The sequence below is a fragment of the Cydia strobilella genome, chromosome 23 (genome assembly GCF_947568885.1).
Source record: "Cydia strobilella chromosome 23, ilCydStro3.1, whole genome shotgun sequence".
NCBI classification, from domain to species: Eukaryota; Metazoa; Arthropoda; class Insecta; order Lepidoptera; family Tortricidae; genus Cydia; species Cydia strobilella.
Window position 1 is genome coordinate 3,322,095 of NC_086063.1, and position 10,779 is coordinate 3,332,873.

Sequence of the window (10,779 nt, forward strand, 5' to 3'; positions counted from 1 at the left end):
TGTCCCTGTAATTCATAACGAAATGAGGTATGTAAAATATTGATGTGCCTACCTACTCCACTAGAACTGGGAATATTTAATTTAAAACTCGCGTTTTGTGCAAAAATATGAGCGAACATGCGCACCAAGGAATAATGTGCACAAACGCCATTTGCACACCAACGAACTGGCCCACTTCGTAGTGTTCGTGAGTCGTGAGGCCCGTCTTTACGAAGTAATATATAAGTCAGCCAGGTTGTATCTCTGCTGTCACTCTGTTACTTTCGTTACTCACATCGCCAGAATAATTGCCGCTTGCACTCAAATTATCAGTCAATCTAAAAACTAGAAAACTCAGCGCATTAACTATTAAGTCATAGGAATGTGGCGGCAAAAACGTCAGTGTTTAGCTCTGGACTGTGGTAATCGGCGTACCGTCGTCAACACTGCTGACTAACAGTTCTTATACCTTATTGTAAAGGGATAAGATCCACTGAGGATCAGTTAAGATTTATTTTAGTACTTTGGCGAAACGACGATTAAAATGTACTCACTGAGATATGTGATTAAAGTTGGTACTACATACAAGTTTAATGTGTTTTATAACTTTAGTTACAAAACACAATTAAACTTGTAGTGGATTACTTAATTTTTATAAATACCTACATCACAAGTGCTTTCTCTAAAATTTTTACCTATAAAAACAATTTATTTATACTTGAATAGATTTTTTTATCGTAAGTGCAAGGAATATATGCACTATGTATTTACTTACCTACCTATAGGTAAATTATCCATTTCGATTTTTATGTGATCGAACTTCACTCAGACAAAAATTAATGTGTAATGCAGATACGAAAATTGGAGGATGATAATATTATTAATGTCATTCTTACTGATTATCTGGTTGTCTAGCCATAGCCGATATTACAATCGTACATCGACAAACGCCGAACGTAAAGAAAAAATATATCGGGATGACAAATGCTACGAAAAATCACGTGACTATTTACATACATTATTAAGGTACATTGTAATATTGGCTAAGCCCCGTGGTGCGCAAAACATTCTGCGGAATAAAGAGCTATAGAAGCTACTGATACGTATATGTATTACGTTAAAATGTAATGCCAAATAATTTATTCGCCAATACTGCTTGTTACATGATTTATTCGATCCGTACACGCAATATGGAGTATAGCAAAAACACCGTTCTACGTCGAAAATGCTTTGATAATTCCGGGTGGCAAATCGGTCTCAGTCGTAAACCTTGCTATAATCACATAGCTAAGTAAACAATTAAAATTTATAGCCCAGGAACATTTTTAGTCACGTTTACATACTTAGTTAGGAGCAAAAAAAAATACAATTAAGTTCGTTCGTCGGAGGAAAATAAGTTTTAAATTTTCCTCCGACGTTTCGAGGACGGCGTTGTCCCCGTGGTCTCGGACACAGAATAACTAATAAATAACGAATAAAATAATAATAAAAAATAAAATAAAATAAACAGAATAAATACAAACGTTGCGCGTTTATTCTGTACACATATTTTTTTTTATCTGGAGTTAGTATGTTTGATTCTCACGGAAGTAGGTATGCCACAGAAGTTCCTTTGAAAATATGTCGGTCAATATAGTCCGCCGGATTTAAAAAAAAATGTTACTTCTGCTTCCTTGTTCTTCAGTTTATTCAGACATCCGTAAATAGAACAATATCTATAGATTTAGGTTTCTAAGGCATAATGTATTTTCAATTTTGTGCGAGTCGAGCGGCAGCCCATTGCCATACGCCTGCCCGGGAGGCGCGCCGGCCAAATGTACCTAAACTGCGAAGTGACACCCCCCTGTCTCGGAGAAGACTGGCTAAAGTTGACAACAACATCTTCTAGCCGCGCGAGTTTTTCGAACTACCCGCACTTGGTCTTGTTTATCAGCTTGAACGTTTTGCGCACTAGAGATGTTACTCTGTCAACACACAACAAGTTCGGTTGCTCGAAACCGTATTTCACAGTTAAAGCGTTCGCAAAATTTTATTGTATGGTAAGTTTCATAGTTCACTCCCAGGTAGCAAAATGACGTCAAATGACGTCAACGACGTCATAATGACGTAATAATGCCGTCATTATGACGTCGCTGACGTCATTTTACGTCATTTTGCTACCTGGGCTGCTCCGTGACGTTGATCAGTCTGTTAATTGTGGTTTGTGGTTGGTGAAACTGGTCCTTACAGTTGAACAGTCACAATCAATAGTGGTGGATAAGACTACACGTCAAAAATATATACGAACGGTTCATGCATTACTATGGATATCGTCGCCTAGTATCTACTAAGCAGATTACAAGGCAGAGAGCAAATTAAGCAGAGCTTGTACTATGGGTACCTACCTAGGTACCCATAGTACAGTCTCTGCTTAATTTGGGGATAGGTCGATCTGTATAAGATTGTCCCCAAATATACCTATATATTTTTTTAATTCTCTAATAGCTTTAAAAAAGATATATATCTACATAGGTATATAGTGTGGCCGTGTGGCGGTAATAGCGCGCAGTGTTTTATTAAATCTAAGGAAAAAAATGCACTTTTATAAGCCTCTACTTGCCTTTGCCTTGCAACAAATCGCATGCGATTTTTGTTACATTGCGACTTTTGATCGATCAGTTGAATACGTTGAACCTACTTAGCTGGCCATGTATCAAAAATTCATGCGGATTATTATAAGGCGAGTTAGGTTAACGCAATGAGAATGAGGGCTAACGCGTATGTATTCGCCGCTAGGGGCGCTATTGTAGATGGTGGTCTTCGCAAAGTTCGAAATGTCAAATGTCACTTGTCACTTCAATGACTGACAGCTGTTCTTTAGTCTTTTGGACCACCATCAACAGAGGCGCCAACTGGTGAGCAAAAAAACGATAGCCCTCATTCGTAAAAACCCGTCTTAAAAATGTTAAACCGTAATTTCTCTGTTTTTGTGTTCCATAACCCAGCAACCTCTTATTAACACAACTTCCGGTTGTGTGAGCCTAACTTCCGATTATGTAGAGTAAATTAGGCAGAAAATCAATTCGTTATTAACACCCGGATTAACCGATACAAAACTGTTGAATAAAAAGTAGTTCTTTACAAGGCGTAATGCACGCAAAAAGGTTGCTTATGGTTGCATACCTAAATTGTAAATACAAGCCTACATTACATCCTCTCTTGAACCTCTTTGGAACTTAGCAAACACGGGCCTATTCGACTGCGCTAAAATAATAGGTATGACGTACTTAGCTAGTGCTATATGTATGTCGCTATTTTAGTGACAGGAAAGTAGACATAGATACAGGCCATCCAAGTTAACTTTGCACCAACTTCAACAGAACATAAGTCTTTGTTTATATGAATGTAACTGTGTAATGCGTGTTTTTAAATAAACTACGTAATGTTAATGTTATAGTTTAGTTTGGTACCAATTTCTACTGTCAACTCTTCAACTATTAAATTATACCTCAGTTAAGTAATATTTCCAACCAAAACAAACAACCGTGTAAATTATACCTATAAACCGAGCTGTTAAGTAATTATTTCCGCAAATTTCTGCGTAATGTTACCAATAACACTACCACGTACGAATACACAGTTAACTATAAACATACATATAGCTTATTTCAATGACAATAAGGTTTAATTTTAGTCAACACGTTGCATTACTGCGGTTGCAATTATGTACACTATCCAACACTGACATTAAGTCGTCAAGAGCACTCATTGGCAGTTAATGTGTACATTCTTGGGCAGACACAGCCCTGTAATATTTAAACTGTAACATTAAGACTTATAAAGTGCTTATGTGTTAACTTTACTGATAATTAGGAGAGTTATACAACGTGCTAATAATAATTTTCCATCATATTTTCACGGAAACGTACGAACGTGGCTTGCTATTTCAGTCAGTCTCGGTACAAACAGTTACCTATAGACATTGACTGAACTAGGATAACAAATAGGTACGAACGTTTCCGAGAAAATACGATCAAAAACGATTATGAACTTCATCTATAAACGTCATTTAACGTGTCATTTCATAACCACCCTATTTATATGTAAACGATTCACTGCTGGGCATAGGCATATTATACTACTCTTTGGCATAGGCCTCTTCTCATTTCATTATGCAAAAAGGTTTGACCTAAGTACAGCTTCATTCAAGTAGCCCATTATTTCAGACATTAATTAATCTAGCTAATACTTATAGGTGTTATTATATGCGTCTGATCCAAGCGAAATTACACTAACTATTTTAAATACTTAGTAGTGTATGTATTTTTGAACAGGTTTTACACAACGCAGAATTCTTAAAGAAAGCAAGAATAAAATAAAAACAAATAAGAATACAAAACAAATGTTTCGGACGATACAATCCATGTTTTGTTAGATACAAATATTTTATACTTAAATTACTATGTTAGTACCTAAACTAAGATGTTGGGAGGTCCAGTGCCTAATTAGTGCACTGTCCCATCTCCTGCCACGACGGCCGGAGACGGCGACTGTGGCGGCTGTCGCGCACCCTTCGGAGCGTCGCGGCGCAGCGCTTTCGCAGCGTCGCATGGAAACCATCCACATGCGCAATCATGATCATGTGCAATAATGAAATAGTGACTATTTTTTTATAATTTAATCGCAATCAACACCCTTGCGTTCAGTTCAACATATATTAATTCTAAAAGGCTAGAGCACACTGGCTGCGGTAGACGTGTACGGATAATGTTGTAGCCGTGCACGCACACATCATGCAAGCGGTCGCCATCCTCATAAGGATCTGAGTGCCAACCGTGAGTACTGTGAACCACGTTCGACGTGTTGCCTCTCTGTCGCACTTGTAAATTCGTACCTAAGTGTGACAGGGAGGCAACACTTCGAACGTGGTTCTCTGTAGGCCCTCTGTCCCGTTCGCTTCAAGTTGGTCGTTACCTCCAGGCCCGCTTCCCCGCCACGCCCAGGGACGCCCTATCCACTTGGCTACCACAGCTTTACAACTGCTTTTATGACTTACATTTAATACAATGAAAGTAATGAATAAAAAGTATGAAATTGTTTTTGTCTACAGTACAAAGTTCTATGCAGGGGTGGTACCTTTTCTCTACAGCTGACTTCACCTGTGATGTTAACGTGTAACGGTCGCAGACAGCAAACTCGAAGCGAATGGGTAGTACATAAAGGCATTCCACCAGTGTGCGGCACTGTGCGGGACAAGCTTATTTTTATTTATTTTTTAGTCTATTTAGAACACAAACAGTCACATATACAAATAGATTTGAAATACAAATGTACTTAACATACTTAAGAAACAGACCTGGAGGTTCATTATTAAGTACATAATGTTAACATACACACTAAAACAACAGAGATAAAAAGAAGATCAAAGAAAAACATGAGCCATACCTACCTAGGTAGGTAGGACAACCGGAAAGTTACATTTATACATTTACTTATTTAAATTCAATACTTGAAATATTAAAACAATTTAGGTCTAAGTTTCATTCTAAGACTAGACAGGGAAGTGTTAAAAAGGATCAATATCATGTAGGTGCTTATTATAATAATTTGGGACTCGTCTGAAAAATGTGTGCCGAGCGTAATTCTTGCGGGCGAAGCTGATATTAAATAGAGGTCTAGAACGTAGGGGTTGGTGCGGACAATTGAAAGTGACTAATTCTAAGAGATTCGGACATTTAATCACACCTTAAAGAATTTTAAACAAGAACATTACATCTAAGTAGTGTCTTCGGTTATAGAGGGAAGGAACACGGAAATGCCTCGCTGCTAACGAAGTGCGTTCGAAGTAATTACCCGTTTTGTAACAAAGTGATTAAAAAAAATTATTTTGGATCCTTTCCAGGCGATCAATATATGGACTTGGTACTGAGGTGTCCAAAGAACACAACCAAATTCCAGTATACTCCTAACAAAGGAATAGAATAGTAGTTTATAGGTATTGGGGCGTCTGAAGGGCTGTCCAATTCTGAGAATCATCCCCAACTTCTTATAAGCTCGCTTGCATATATTATCAATATGTAGACTAAATAGTTATTTGTGCAACAAGAGAGGAAAGTTGGTTTTTTTTGCGAGTGTTTATTTTGAGTCCCGAGAAAGCGAAAGATTCTATAATTCACGAGCGAAGCGAGTGATTCAAAGGTAGAATCTTGAGCGTAGCGAGGGACTCAAAAACACGAGATGTAAAATAACTTTGCTCTCGTGTTACACACATAATTTTTCACCTCAGTAGTGAGAACATATTAAAGGTTAAAATGTATTTCGAATTACACAGATTAAACAAAAAAAAAGTATTATAATATGTACCATACGATACGATACGATACGATACGATACGACACGACACGACACGACACGACACGACAATGTACCGTACCGTACCGTACCGTACCATACCATAAAAAAATGTAATAAAAGTAAGAAGTTCATGGCCTTCACTAAATTAAAAAGCTACATTGTTTCACTCCCTGGAGTGAGGAAAGTCGCACTTTCCTCACTCCAGGGAGTGACGAAAGTAGGCTTGTTCGAGCTACTGAGGTGAAAATTTAATTGCGAGTCTAAGGTAACACCTAAGTCCCTAACGGAATATACCCGGGCTATATTTCTCCCAGCTAAAGTGTAATTGAAAATTACCGGGTCATTTTTACGATTAAAATTGATTATGAAACATTTATCAATATTTAAGAAAAGCCGATTATCTGAACAGTAGAGTAAAAAGTTATCTAAGTCATGCTGTAATGCACGGCAATCTGCTTCACAGGACACAGCTTTGTAAATTTTTGTACTGAATATGCTTGTGCCGCACACTGGTGGAATCCCGCCTTTACAACGCGCACGTGCATGTGACGTGCACGTCTTAGCACATTGCACACGCATCCAATGTGCGCAGGCCCTTAAAATGATGTATGACTGCTATGACACCTCCCATGTTTATCGTTTTCGTGCCTACTCCCCGTAACACACATATCATGTGTATCATTGCTAATAAATTCGCACTAATGTGACATCGCAATAAATCTGCGGCTAGGTACTCAGAAGCGATCTTGATAGCGAATGCGTGTAAATTGCTTAAATGGTTTTTACACTTTTTCAACAGCATCTGATTGAATGACAAGTATTTTGATTGTTGCTGGCAATTGAGACATTTTAGTCTGATAGATTTCTATTATCGTATTCAGAATTATAAATTCTAACATATGCAAAAAGTGATAATAATATTTATAAAGATCAGGACATCCCTCGTGACTTAAACCGAGTTAAGAAATATAGTGGTTAAAAAGGAATTAAGTAATTAACTTATCAAAAACAATTCCATATTCCAACATACCTACCTTTTACTTGTAATTAATATAGAAAAAGGTGCTTTCAAAATTTCATACTTTTATAAGTGTGATTGAGTTCAGGTGTCCATGCTCGCTAGTAGGTACCATAGACTAAACTGCAAGTTCAGTCAGAGTTGGACCAAGCTAACTCTGCATGGCATTTGCAATGACAAAGTGTAACCATGTCATCATTAATGACAAATATCTATGAAAATATGACGTTTATAACCCTCTCACTTTTTTCTGTTGTTAAGTTAGCTTAGACGGAGACGATCTATTAAAAATAAGAAAAATAAACATACCTAACTAAGGGCCATGAAGGGCCTTAGGCGCAAGTAGGTTACTCGTGACCTTTGTACGCATTGTTCTCCAATTATCTCGTAAGCCGATAGTGGAAATCTAGAACAAGATACGATATGCTACGATATCTAATTAGTGGTCAATTACCGTCGACTCGAAAGTCTAGCGGCTGGATTCATTGATCTAGTTGTGGTTGATCTAATTTGTGTAGCGGTCGCAGGACGCATACCTACTGTTTAGGTACCTGTCAAGTTATTGTTTGATTTATTGGATAACTTTGAACTGGTGACAACCAAAACTCACTAATTACTACCATAAGTTCACCTGACGATATATCATGTAGACAGGTAATGTTTCTTATGTGTTTCTTACAGAAGGTAATGTTGGACAGTAATGCTGGGGCCACACTAACGGGAAACGCCGGGAAACGGGTTAATTATCGCGTCAAATCGACGTTTTTCATACGGCCACACTGGGATTGTCGCGATAATAGGTAAAAGCAGCGTTTCCCGCCGTTTCCCGTTAGTGCCGTTAGTGTGGCCCCGGCATAAAAGTGTGTGCACTGCACTGCACAACGAGAAATATCGAACCACGTTCAGCTGTTTTAAGTTCGAACACCACTCCTAGGTCTCCTAGTAAAGAAAGGACGCTTTGAACAAACAGTTACGTACTTTGACCCGCCTATTCCTATCTCTGTCGCACGCGAATAATTACATATATTGCTGTCCCGCCCATAATGACGGCGGTCAATGACATGACTGGATTCAAAGCCTTCCAGCCGGGCGGTTCTGATGGATTTTGACCTTAATGATTGCGCTGGTTCAATTGCACTGATTCTGGTCAGCACCTCGAACGAATCTGCATCCGTTTCTCGATGCAAGGATGGTAAAATAAAATAAAAAGACGTATATATAGATAAAGTCCCTACACTCACCCCCGTGGCGCTTGTGCAATGTGCAGGTCTTCGGTTTGTTTCAGTTAAACTCCGCTTTACGTGTAACTTCACATCCAATGACTCTCTTGAAAGTATTTAAATAATAAAATTCACCGCACCACATTAAAAATCAACCGCACAGAGCTCTGACATTTTCTTTCTGTCTTTTCCCATCAAATTTAAATTTTGTACTTTTCTTCTGCGTTTTGTGCGCAAGCCCCGAACGAAATATATATATACTTATAATAAAAGGTGAGAATGAAATGAGTTCCGATCATAATGAAATCAAAAACTAAACAATGACAATATTATTATGCGCGTGCAATAGAGATAGTAACAGGCGGGTCAATGTACGGAATTTCTCGTGATAAGCATCCTTTCTTTATATTGTGTATAATCATAATAATGTACAGTTAGTTTCAGTGAAATAACTCAATAAAAGTTGAACACAATACGTTACATAATAATAGAAAAGTTCGCACCATTGTATGTCCATTGTAAGCCGAAAAGAAAGGTTAAAGGAATTAAAAGTGAGCTAAGAGCTAACACATTATTTTCCGTTTCGATGTAGGTATTTTAATCACCACACGCGAATGATTTCAATTAAAATCAAAACTGATGTTTTGTGTTGTTATTAGATATATGAGAAACCGCCAGAAATCCATTACTAAATAAGTAAAAGTGTATAATTGCTGACGCATATTTAATCTAGTATTTATTGATATGCGATAAATAATATATATATAAGACCACATTAAACTAAACATTTGACATGTAAAATTTGTAATTAAACTAAATATATAAAACGAATAACTTCTACATTACATTACACTTTTAGATTTCACAAACACACATTTCACTCCCTCCTCACAACAAGCTTACACACATCTTTCTTTCCTATCTTAATGCTTAATATACATAAATATAATATTGGTAACTCGTGATGACCTTGACCTCCGCGTTACAGGCCATGCCTAGTTAGTGCGGGGTGCACTGCAATGTGCCTTTGTGAAATTGTGTTTATTGTTAAATTTAATTTTAATTTAATTTATCTCGAGAGATTACTTTAAAACCACCCAACTATATATAGCCCAGTACTACAACTATGATCCACAGTTATTTTTAGGAAACTAATGTTGTCAAAATTCAAATAATAGTCACACCTAAACCAAAATATTCGACATATTAAACATATTAATAACGGGTCACTCACGTATTATAAGTCGAAACCGCTCGACGTGAGTGACCCGTTATTAATATGTTTAATATGTCTGTGTCTCACGGAAGTTTTTTTATCAAGATATTCGAGTTAGTTTTCTTCCATAGTTGGAAGATTTTGGACTATTAAATTAAAAATTAAAATTGTTTATTTCAGACATAGTGTCCATAAAAATGTTAGTTGTAGTACAAACTTAAAAGGCTATGTTAGTGTTACATGTTAATTATAAATAAAGATAAAAGCAAAAAAAAAAACAACAAATAATTAAAAAAATATATCAAAAAATGTTCCACTGACAGGGGCAAGTAGTAGATATTATTATTCACTACCTGGCCCTGCCAATGACAACTTCCACCCAGTACTTGGTTAGCGGGCAGTCCAGGCGCTCCGCTGACACCCTCAGCATACTGTTGCTGCTGCCGCGCACCCGCCTTAGCATCGAGGCAATTCTTTTCCGCCTAATAGTGAAAAAGTCATCCGCCTGCGCCTCAGCAAACATGGCTGATGCACTGCAGTGCTTCGGCAGCCTCGGCAGCATCCTGAGGATGTTGTTGTACTGCACCCTTAATTAACAGCTTACCCACAGGCTGCACGTAGGCTATAGTTTAGTGATTTTCCGGTACCTAAGCAACAATTTTGCTCCCGTATAAAATGGGTAACTATTTCTAACGCTACTAAACTTGGGATAGTTGTGGGATTCGAACCCAAAACCACCAGCTTCGCAGTCATCATCACCAACAAATTTAAACCGTTCAACCATTTTTAGAATTCCGTACCCAAAGGGTACAAACGGGAACCTATTACTAAGACTTCGCTGTCTGTCTGTCTGACTGTCTATCTGTCTGTCTGTCTGTCTGTCTGTTTGTCTGTCCGTCTGTCACCAGGCTGTATCTCAGTTAAAATTTTCACGGATAATGTATTTCTGGCTCCCATACAACAAGCATGATTTTTTTGCCGTTTTTATAGATAATGGTACGGAACCCTTCGTG